Here is an 8598-nt window from a genome sequence, read left to right as displayed (position 1 = left end):
ACAGCGACCAAGGTCCTGATTTTGAATCATGAACAATCAAAGAACTGTGTAAGATTGCTGGATTCAAGAAAGTGAGAACAACACCATATCATCCAAGAGGAAATCCTGTCTAGTGTTTTAACAGGACGCTACTCCAGATGCTTGGTACTCTGAGCATGCATGACAAAGCTCACTGGCGTGACTTCATAAACCACTTGTACATGCATACAACTGCACGAAGAATGAGGTCACCGGCTACACTCCATATGAACTCATGTTCGGGAGACAACCTAGACCACCGGTTGACAAAACCTTCAATCTACCTGTTAATGCCCAGAAGAAATTGCATTCACAGTGTGTGCAAGACTTGAAGAGTCACCTGGAAGAAAACTACGGGATAGCCACCGGGAACGCTCTCAAAACAGCTGACCGAAACGAAGCCAGACTTTATAGGCATGTCACAGAGTCCACCCTTGATGTTGTAGACAGAGTTATTGTGAGAAATGTTAAACTGAGAGGGAAACATACGTTGGCTGATAAGTGGGAAACTGACATTTACAGTATGCAGTCACCAAATGTGCAAGTGATATACCAGTATGTACAGTCAAGCCTGAGAGCAAGGATGGTCCACTGCGCACACTGCACCTTGACCTTTTACTGCCTTGTGGATTCTTGTCTGCGACTACACCTGAAAAACATGTTACGTCGCAGCACATCCGAAAATCTCGCACATGCCTTCATCCAGGTGCTGATGTGACCGAAGAGGATGAGACACATTCAGTTTCTGATGACGACTTCTGGGTTGAAAAACCGAAAAGTCAAGAGCCTGTTAGGTATACCAAGGTCTATGATACTCACAGGTTGAGCAACCCTCCTTGTCGTTCCATCGAGGAAAAGCCTGATGAAGTTACAGCAGACCAAGAAGTCCTTGCAGAAGAAGATGGAACAGTACATCAGACGAACAACTTACCTGAAGAACCTGAAACACCTGACAGCGAGACAAACAACTTACCTGAACAAGACTACCTACCTAAACAAGCAACTTAATTGAATTTTCTGCAGATCCTCTCGAATAAGTTTCTCTCATCATAGACAAAGAGTTACCTGTTTTCCCTGATGTCTGAAAGTGCTGAAGAGACAAATAACACACGGGATAATGTCCCTGTTGAACACGCTCCAGTTGACAAAATAATAGTAAATAGCAATATGAGGAAACTGCCAGCACTGTCCGGCGTTCTTTCAGGCAGCAAGAGACCAGAAATGCTTCAGTACTCTCAGTTTGGAAAACCCCTATCCTTTGTTATTCAGTCCTTGTTCAAAGGGTTAAATGCAGCCCTCACAAGTTCACTGATTGGATTTGATCACTCAGAAGTTAAACAAAAAGTTTTCCCCGTGCAAGCACATCAAGTGACCATGCAGCAAACAAGATGATGCAGCGGGACGTGCATACCTTCAAGAGGGGAGTGTGTAACGCAGGTCAACTACTGTTGAATACTTATCGTTACTAGTGAGATACCAGTAACCAATCATATTGTACTGTATTGCTATTGATATGTTTAAGTTGATAGCTATTACAAATCAGCTGTCAGAAGCTGCATGACGAGCAGTTTATTTTGAGCCAATCAAAATAGTGGCTTCGGGACAAGTCTCTGAATGTCCTTGAGTGACCCAGCCAGAGCCCGGACTTGAACCTGATTGAACATCTCTGGAGAGACCTGAAAATAGCTTGGCAGCAATGCTCCCCATCCAACCTGACAAGCTGGAGAGGATCTGCAGAGAAGAATGGGAGAAATTCCCCATATACAAGTGTGCCAAGCTTGTAGCGTCGTAGCCAAGAAGACTTAAGGCTGTAATCACTGCCAAATGTGCTTCAACAAAGTACTGAGTAAAGGGTCTGAATATTTATGTAAATGTTATATTTCAGTTTTTTGTTTTTAATACATTTGCAAAAAAAATCTAAAAACCTGTTTTTGCTTTGTCATTATGGGGTATTGGGTGTAGATTGAGGAGGGGAAAAACAAAGCTTTAATGTGACAAAATGTGGAAAAAGTCAAGGGGTCTGAATACTTTCCAAATGCACTGTATTATGCTAGCTCAATCTTGCTCACTCAGAGAGATAATTTAGGCTCAAGATGTCAACCCTGTGAGGTTCCACCCTGTTAGGATTTAGGCACCTAACAACTTGGAAAATGTACCCAAAAAACGTTTTGGCCAAACTCAGTTTTCTGATAGAATACAAAGAAATAAAACATATTTTGAGATCCAAATGGCACCGCATTGTAGGGACGACCTGGCAAATGAACACATGTAAAAAAAAAACTAAATGCACAATTTAAAAAGAAATGCTGCATACAACCCACAATTCTATGCAAAATGAGAGTTGTTGTTCAATGTTTTGTTTATCAATACATGATTGTGTTTCTATCTCCGGCCTTGGTATTGTTACGGTGAGTGAATGAGGACCCAAAAGCGAACTAACTTAAACAGAGCTTCTTTAATAACCAAACATAGGTAGGCTCAGATAGACCGGCAGATTCCGACAGGACAGGACAAGGTTACAGCAAACATGACGATAGTCTGGCTCAGGCATGAAACACAACAAACAAGAATCCGACAAGGACAGGAACAAAAACAGAGAGAGATATAGGGACCTAATCAGAGGGAAAAAGGGAACAGGTGGGAAACGGGGTGAATGGGTAGTTAGGAGGAGACAAGGCACAGCTGGGGGAAAGAGGAGGAGAAAAGGTAACCTAACAACGACCAGCAGAGGGAGACAGGGTGAAGGGAAAGGACAGAGACAAGACACAACATGACAGTACATGACAGTACCCCCCCACTCACCGAGCGCCTCCTGGCGCACTCGAGGAGGAAACCTGGCGGCAACGGAGGAAATCCTCGATCAGCGCACGGTCCAGCACGTCCCGAGAGGGAACCCAACTCCTCTCCTCAGGACCGTACCCCTCCCAATCTACGAGGTACTGGTGACCACGGCCCCGAGGACGCATGTCCAAAATCCTGCGGACCCTGTAGATGGGTGCGCCCTCGACAAGGATGGGGGGGGGGGGGGAAGACGAGCGGGGGCGCGAAGAACGGGCTTAATACAAGAGACATGGAAGACCGGGTGGACGCGACGACGGTATCGCGGAAGAAGAAGTCGAACTGCGACAGGATTAATGACCCGAGAAATACGGAACGGACCAATGAACCGCGGGGTCAACTTGCGAGAAGCCGTCTTAAGGGGAAGGTTCTGAGTGGAGAGCCAAACTCTCTGACCGCGACAATATCTAGGACTCTTAGTTCTACGCTTATTAGCAGCCCTCACAGTCTGCGTCCTATAACGGCAAAGTGCAGACCTGACCCTCTTCCAGGTGCGCTCGCAACGTTGGACAAAAGCCTGAGCGGAGGGGACGCTGGACTCGGCGAACTGAGATGAGAACAGCGGAGGCTGGTACCCGAGGCTACTCTGAAAAGGAGATAGCCCGGTCGCAGACGAAGGAAGCGAGTTGTGGGCGTATTCTGCCCAGGGGAGCTGTTCTGACCAAGACGCAGGGTTACGAAAAGAAAGACTGCGTAAGATGCGACCAATAGTCTGATTGGCCCGTTCTGCTTGACCGTTAGACTGGGGGTGAAAGCCGGAAGAGAGACTGACGGAAGCCCCAATCAAACGGCAAAACTCCCTCCAAAATTGAGACGTGAATTGCGGACCTCTGTCCGAAACGACGTCTGACGGAAGGCCATGAATTCTGAAAACATTCTCGATGATGATTTGTGCCGTCTCTTTAGCAGAAGGAAGCTTAGCAAGGGGAATGAAATGAGCCGCCTTAGAGAACCTATCGACAACCGTAAGAATAACAGTCTTCCCCGCTGACGAAGGCAGTCCGGTGACAAAATCTAAGGCGATGTGAGACCACGGTCGAGAGGGAATAGGAAGCGGCCTGAGACGGCCGGCAGGAGGAGAGTTACCGGACTTAGTCTGCGCGCAGACCGAACAAGCAGCCACGAAACGACGCGTGTCATGCTCCCGGGTGGGCCACCAAAAACGCTGGCGAATGGAAGCAAGCGTACCCCGAACGCCAGGGTGGCCGGCTAACTTGGCAGAGTGAGCCCACTGAAGAACGGCCAGACGAGTAGGAACGGGAACGAAAAGAAGGTTCCTAGGACAAGCGCGCGGCGACGGAGTGTGAGTGAGCGCTTGTTTTACCTGCCTCTCAATTCCCCAGACAGTCAACCCGACAACACGCCCCTCAGGGAGAATCCCCTCGGGGTCAGTGGAGGCTACTGAAGAACTGAAGAGACGAGACAAAGCATCAGGCTTGGTGTTCTTAGAGCCCGGACGATAAGAAATCACGAACTCGAAACGAGCGAAAAACAGCGCCCAACGCGCCTGACGCGCATTAAGTCGTTTGGCAGAACGGATGTACTCAAGGTTCCTATGGTCAGTCCAAACGACAAAAGGAACGGTCGCCCCCTCCAACCACTGTCGCCATTCGCCTAGGGCTAACCGGATGGCGAGCAGTTCGCGGTTACCCACATCATAGTTACGTTCCGACGGCGACAGGCGATGAGAAAAATACGCGCATGGGTGGACCTTGTCGTCAGAGAGGGAGCACTGAGAAAGAATGGCTCCCACGCCCACTTCTGACGCGTCAACCTCGACAACGAACTGTCTAGAGACGTCAGGTGTAACAAGGATAGGAGCGGATGTAAAACGATTCTTGAGGAGATCAAAAGCTCCCTGGGCGGAATCGGACCACTTAAAGCACGTCTTGACAGAAGTAAGGGCTGTGAGAGGAGCTGCCACCTGACCGAAATTACGGATGAAACGACGATAGAAGTTCGCGAAGCCGAGAAAGCGCTGCAGCTCGACGCGTGACTTAGGGACGGGCCAATCAATGACAGCTTGGACCTTAGCGGGATCCATCTTAATGCCTTCAGCGGAAATAACAGAACCGAGAAATGTGACGGAGGAGGCATGAAAAGTGCACTTCTCAGCCTTCACAAAAAGACAATTCTCTAAAAGGCGCTGGAGGACACGTCGAACGTGCTGAACATGAATCTGGAGTGACGGTGAAAAAATCAGGATATCGTCAAGGTAAACGAAAACAAAGATGTTCAGCATGTCTCTCAGGACATCATTGACTAATGCCTGAAAGACAGCTGGAGCGTTAGCGAGGCCGAAAGGAAGAACCCGGTATTCAAAGTGCCCTAACGGAGTGTTAAACGCCGTCTTCCACTCGTCCCCCTCCCTGATGCGCACGAGATGGTAAGCGTTACGAAGGTCCAACTTAGTGAAAAACCTGGCTCCCTGCAGGATCTCGAAGGCTGAAGACATAAGAGGAAGCGGATAACGATTCTTCACTGTTATGTCATTCAGCCCTCGATAATCTATGCAGGGGCGCAGAGACCCGTCCTTCTTCTTGACAAAAAAAAACCCCGCTCCGGCGGGAGAGGAGGAGGGGACTATGGTACCGGCGTCAAGAGCTACAGACAAATAATCTTCGAGAGCCTTACGTTCGGGAGCCGACAGAGAGTATAGTCTACCCCGGGGGGGGGGGTGGTTCCCGGAAGGAGATCAATACTACAATCATACGACCGGTGTGGAGGAAGAGAGGTGGCCCTGGACCGACTGAACACCGTGCGCAGATCGTGATATTCCTCCGGCACCCCTGTCAAATCACCAGGCTCCTCCTGTGAAGAAGAGACAGAGGAAACAGGAGGGATAGCAGACATTAAACATTTCACATGACAAGAGACGTTCCAGGAGAGGATAGAATTACTAGACCAATTAATGGAAGGATTATGACAAACTAGCCAGGGATGGCCCAAAACAACAGGTGTAAAAGGTGAACGAAAAATTAAAAAAGAAATGGTTTCACTATGATTACCAGAAACAGTGAGGGTTAAAGGTAGCGTCTCACGCTGAATCCTGGGGAGAGGACTACCATCCAGGGCGAACAAGGCCGTGGGCTCCTTCAACTGTCTGAGAGGAATGTCATGTTCCCGAGCCCAGGTCTCGTCCATAAAACAGCCCTCCGCCCCAGAGTCTATTAAGGCACTGCAGGAAGCTGACGAACCGGTCCAGCGTAGATGGACCGACAAGGTAGTGCAGGATCTTGAAGGAGAGACAGGAGTAGTAGCGCTCACCAGTAGCCCTCCGCTTACTGACGAGCTCTGGCCCTTTACTGGACATGAAGTGACAAAATGACCAGCGGAACCGCAATAGAGACAGAGGCGGTTGGTGATTCTCCGTTCCCTCTCCTTAGTCGAGATGCGGATACCTCCCAGCTGCATGGGCTCAGCACCCGAGCCGGCAGAGGAAGATGGTAGTGATGCGGAGAGGGGGGCGACGGAGAGCGCGAGCTCCTTTCCACGAGCTCGGTGACGAAGATCAACCCGTCGCTCAATGCGAATAGCGAGTTCAATCAAGGAATCCACGCTGGAAGGAACCTCCCGGGAGAGAATCTCATCCTTTACCTCTGCGCGGAGACCCTCCAGAAGACGAGCGAGCAAGGCCGGCTCGTTCCAGCCACTGGAGACAGCAAGAGTGCGAAACTCAATAGAGTAGTCTGTTATGGATCGATTGCCTTGACATAGGGAAGACAGGGCCCTGGAAGCCTCCTCCCCAAAAACAGATCGATCAAAAACCCGTATCATCTCCTCCTTAAAGTCCTGATACTGGTTAGTACACTCAGCCCTTGCCTCCCAGATTGCCGTGCCCCACTCACGAGCCCGTCCAATAAGGAGAGATATGACGTAGGCGACACGAGCAGTGCTCCTGGAGTAAGTGTTGGGCTGGAGAGAAAACACAATATCACACTGGGTGAGGAACGAGCGGCATTCAGTGGGCTCCCCAGAGTAACACGGCGGGTTATTGATTCTGGGCTCCGGAGATTCGAAAGCCCTGGAAGTGGCCAGTGGATCGAGGCGGAGATGGTGAACCTGTTCTGTGAGGTTGGAGACTTGGGTGGCCAGGGTCTCAACGGCATGTCGAGCAGCAGACACTTCCTGCTCGTGTCTGCCTAGCATCGCTCCCTGGATCCCGACGGCTGAGTGGAGAGGATCCGAAGTCGCTGGGTCCATTCTTGGTCGGATTCTTCTGTTACGGTGAGTGAATGAGGACCCAAAAGCGAACTAACTTAAACAGAGCTTCTTTAATAACCAAACATAGGTAGGCTCAGATAGACCGGCAGATTCCGACAGGACAGGACAAGGTTACAGCAAACATGACGATAGTCTGGCTCAGGCATGAAACACAACAAACAAGAATCCGACAAGGACAGGAACAAAAACAGAGAGAGATATAGGGACCTAATCAGAGGGAAAAAGGGAACAGGTGGGAAACGGGGTGAATGGGTAGTTAGGAGGAGACAAGGCACAGCTGGGGGAAAGAGGAGGAGAAAAGGTAACCTAACAACGACCAGCAGAGGGAGACAGGGTGAAGGGAAAGGACAGAGACAAGACACAACATGACAGTACATGACAGGTATAGCCTCTGAGATGAAATACCTTAAAACTTCAATTAATAGAATGGGGTGTTTATTTGCTTAAATCACTGAACACAACAGGCGCTTATTTTGGGGATCCCGAGTGGCTCAGCGGTCTAAGGCATTGCATCTCAGTGTTTAGACTGCTAATCTTTACTAATGACATGCCACTGCCTTTGAGTAAAGCCAGAGTGTCTATGAATGCGGATGACTCAACACTATACACGTCTGCTACTACAGTGACTGAAATGACTGCAACACATAACAAAGAGTTGCAGTTAGAGTGGGTGGCAAGAAATAGGTTAGCCCTAAATATTTCTAAAACTAAAAGCATTGTATTTTGGACAAATCATTCACTAAACCCTAAACCTCAACAAAATCTTAATGTATGTGCAAAGTTTTAGACTGAGCCAATGAACCATTGCATTTCTGTTCAAAATTTAGTGTCAAGACTGCCCAAATGTGCCTTAATAACTTTTCATGTTCAAAATTGTGCACTCTCCTCAAACAATAGCATGGTATTATTTCACTGTAATAGCTACTGTAAATTGGACAGTGCAGTTAGATTAACAATAATGTAAGCTTTCTGCCAATATCAGATATGTCTATGTCCTGGGAATTTTTTTATATACATTTTTTTTATTTTTTTATTTCACCTTTAATTTATTAGGTAGGCAAGTTGAGAACAAGTTCTCATTTACAACTGATTTTTGCAATTCGTTCCAGTCATTGGCAGCAGAGAACTGTAAGGAAAGGCAGCCAAATGAGGAATATGCTTTGTGGGTGACCAGTGAAATATACCTTCTGGAGCGCATGCTACAGGTGGATGCTGCTATGGTGACCAGTGAGCTGAGATAAGGTGGGGTTTTACCTAGCAAAGACTTATAGATGACCTGGAGCCAGTGGGTTTGGCGACGAATATGAAGCAAGGGCATTTAAGAGCAGTTGTAGGCCATGGAATGAGAGTTGTATGGCATTGAAGCTCGTCTGGAGGTTTGTTAACACAGTGTCCAAAGAAGGGCCAGAAGTATACAGAATGGTGTCGTCTGCATAGAGGTGGATCAGATAATCACCAGCAGCAAGCACGACATCGTTGATGTATACAGAGAAAAGAGTCGGCCCGAGAATTTAACCC

The sequence above is a fragment of the Oncorhynchus mykiss genome, chromosome 6, assembly GCF_013265735.2.
Source record: "Oncorhynchus mykiss isolate Arlee chromosome 6, USDA_OmykA_1.1, whole genome shotgun sequence".
In the NCBI taxonomy this organism is placed as follows: Eukaryota; Metazoa; Chordata; class Actinopteri; order Salmoniformes; family Salmonidae; genus Oncorhynchus; species Oncorhynchus mykiss.
Note: the sequence above shows the minus strand (reverse complement) of the source record.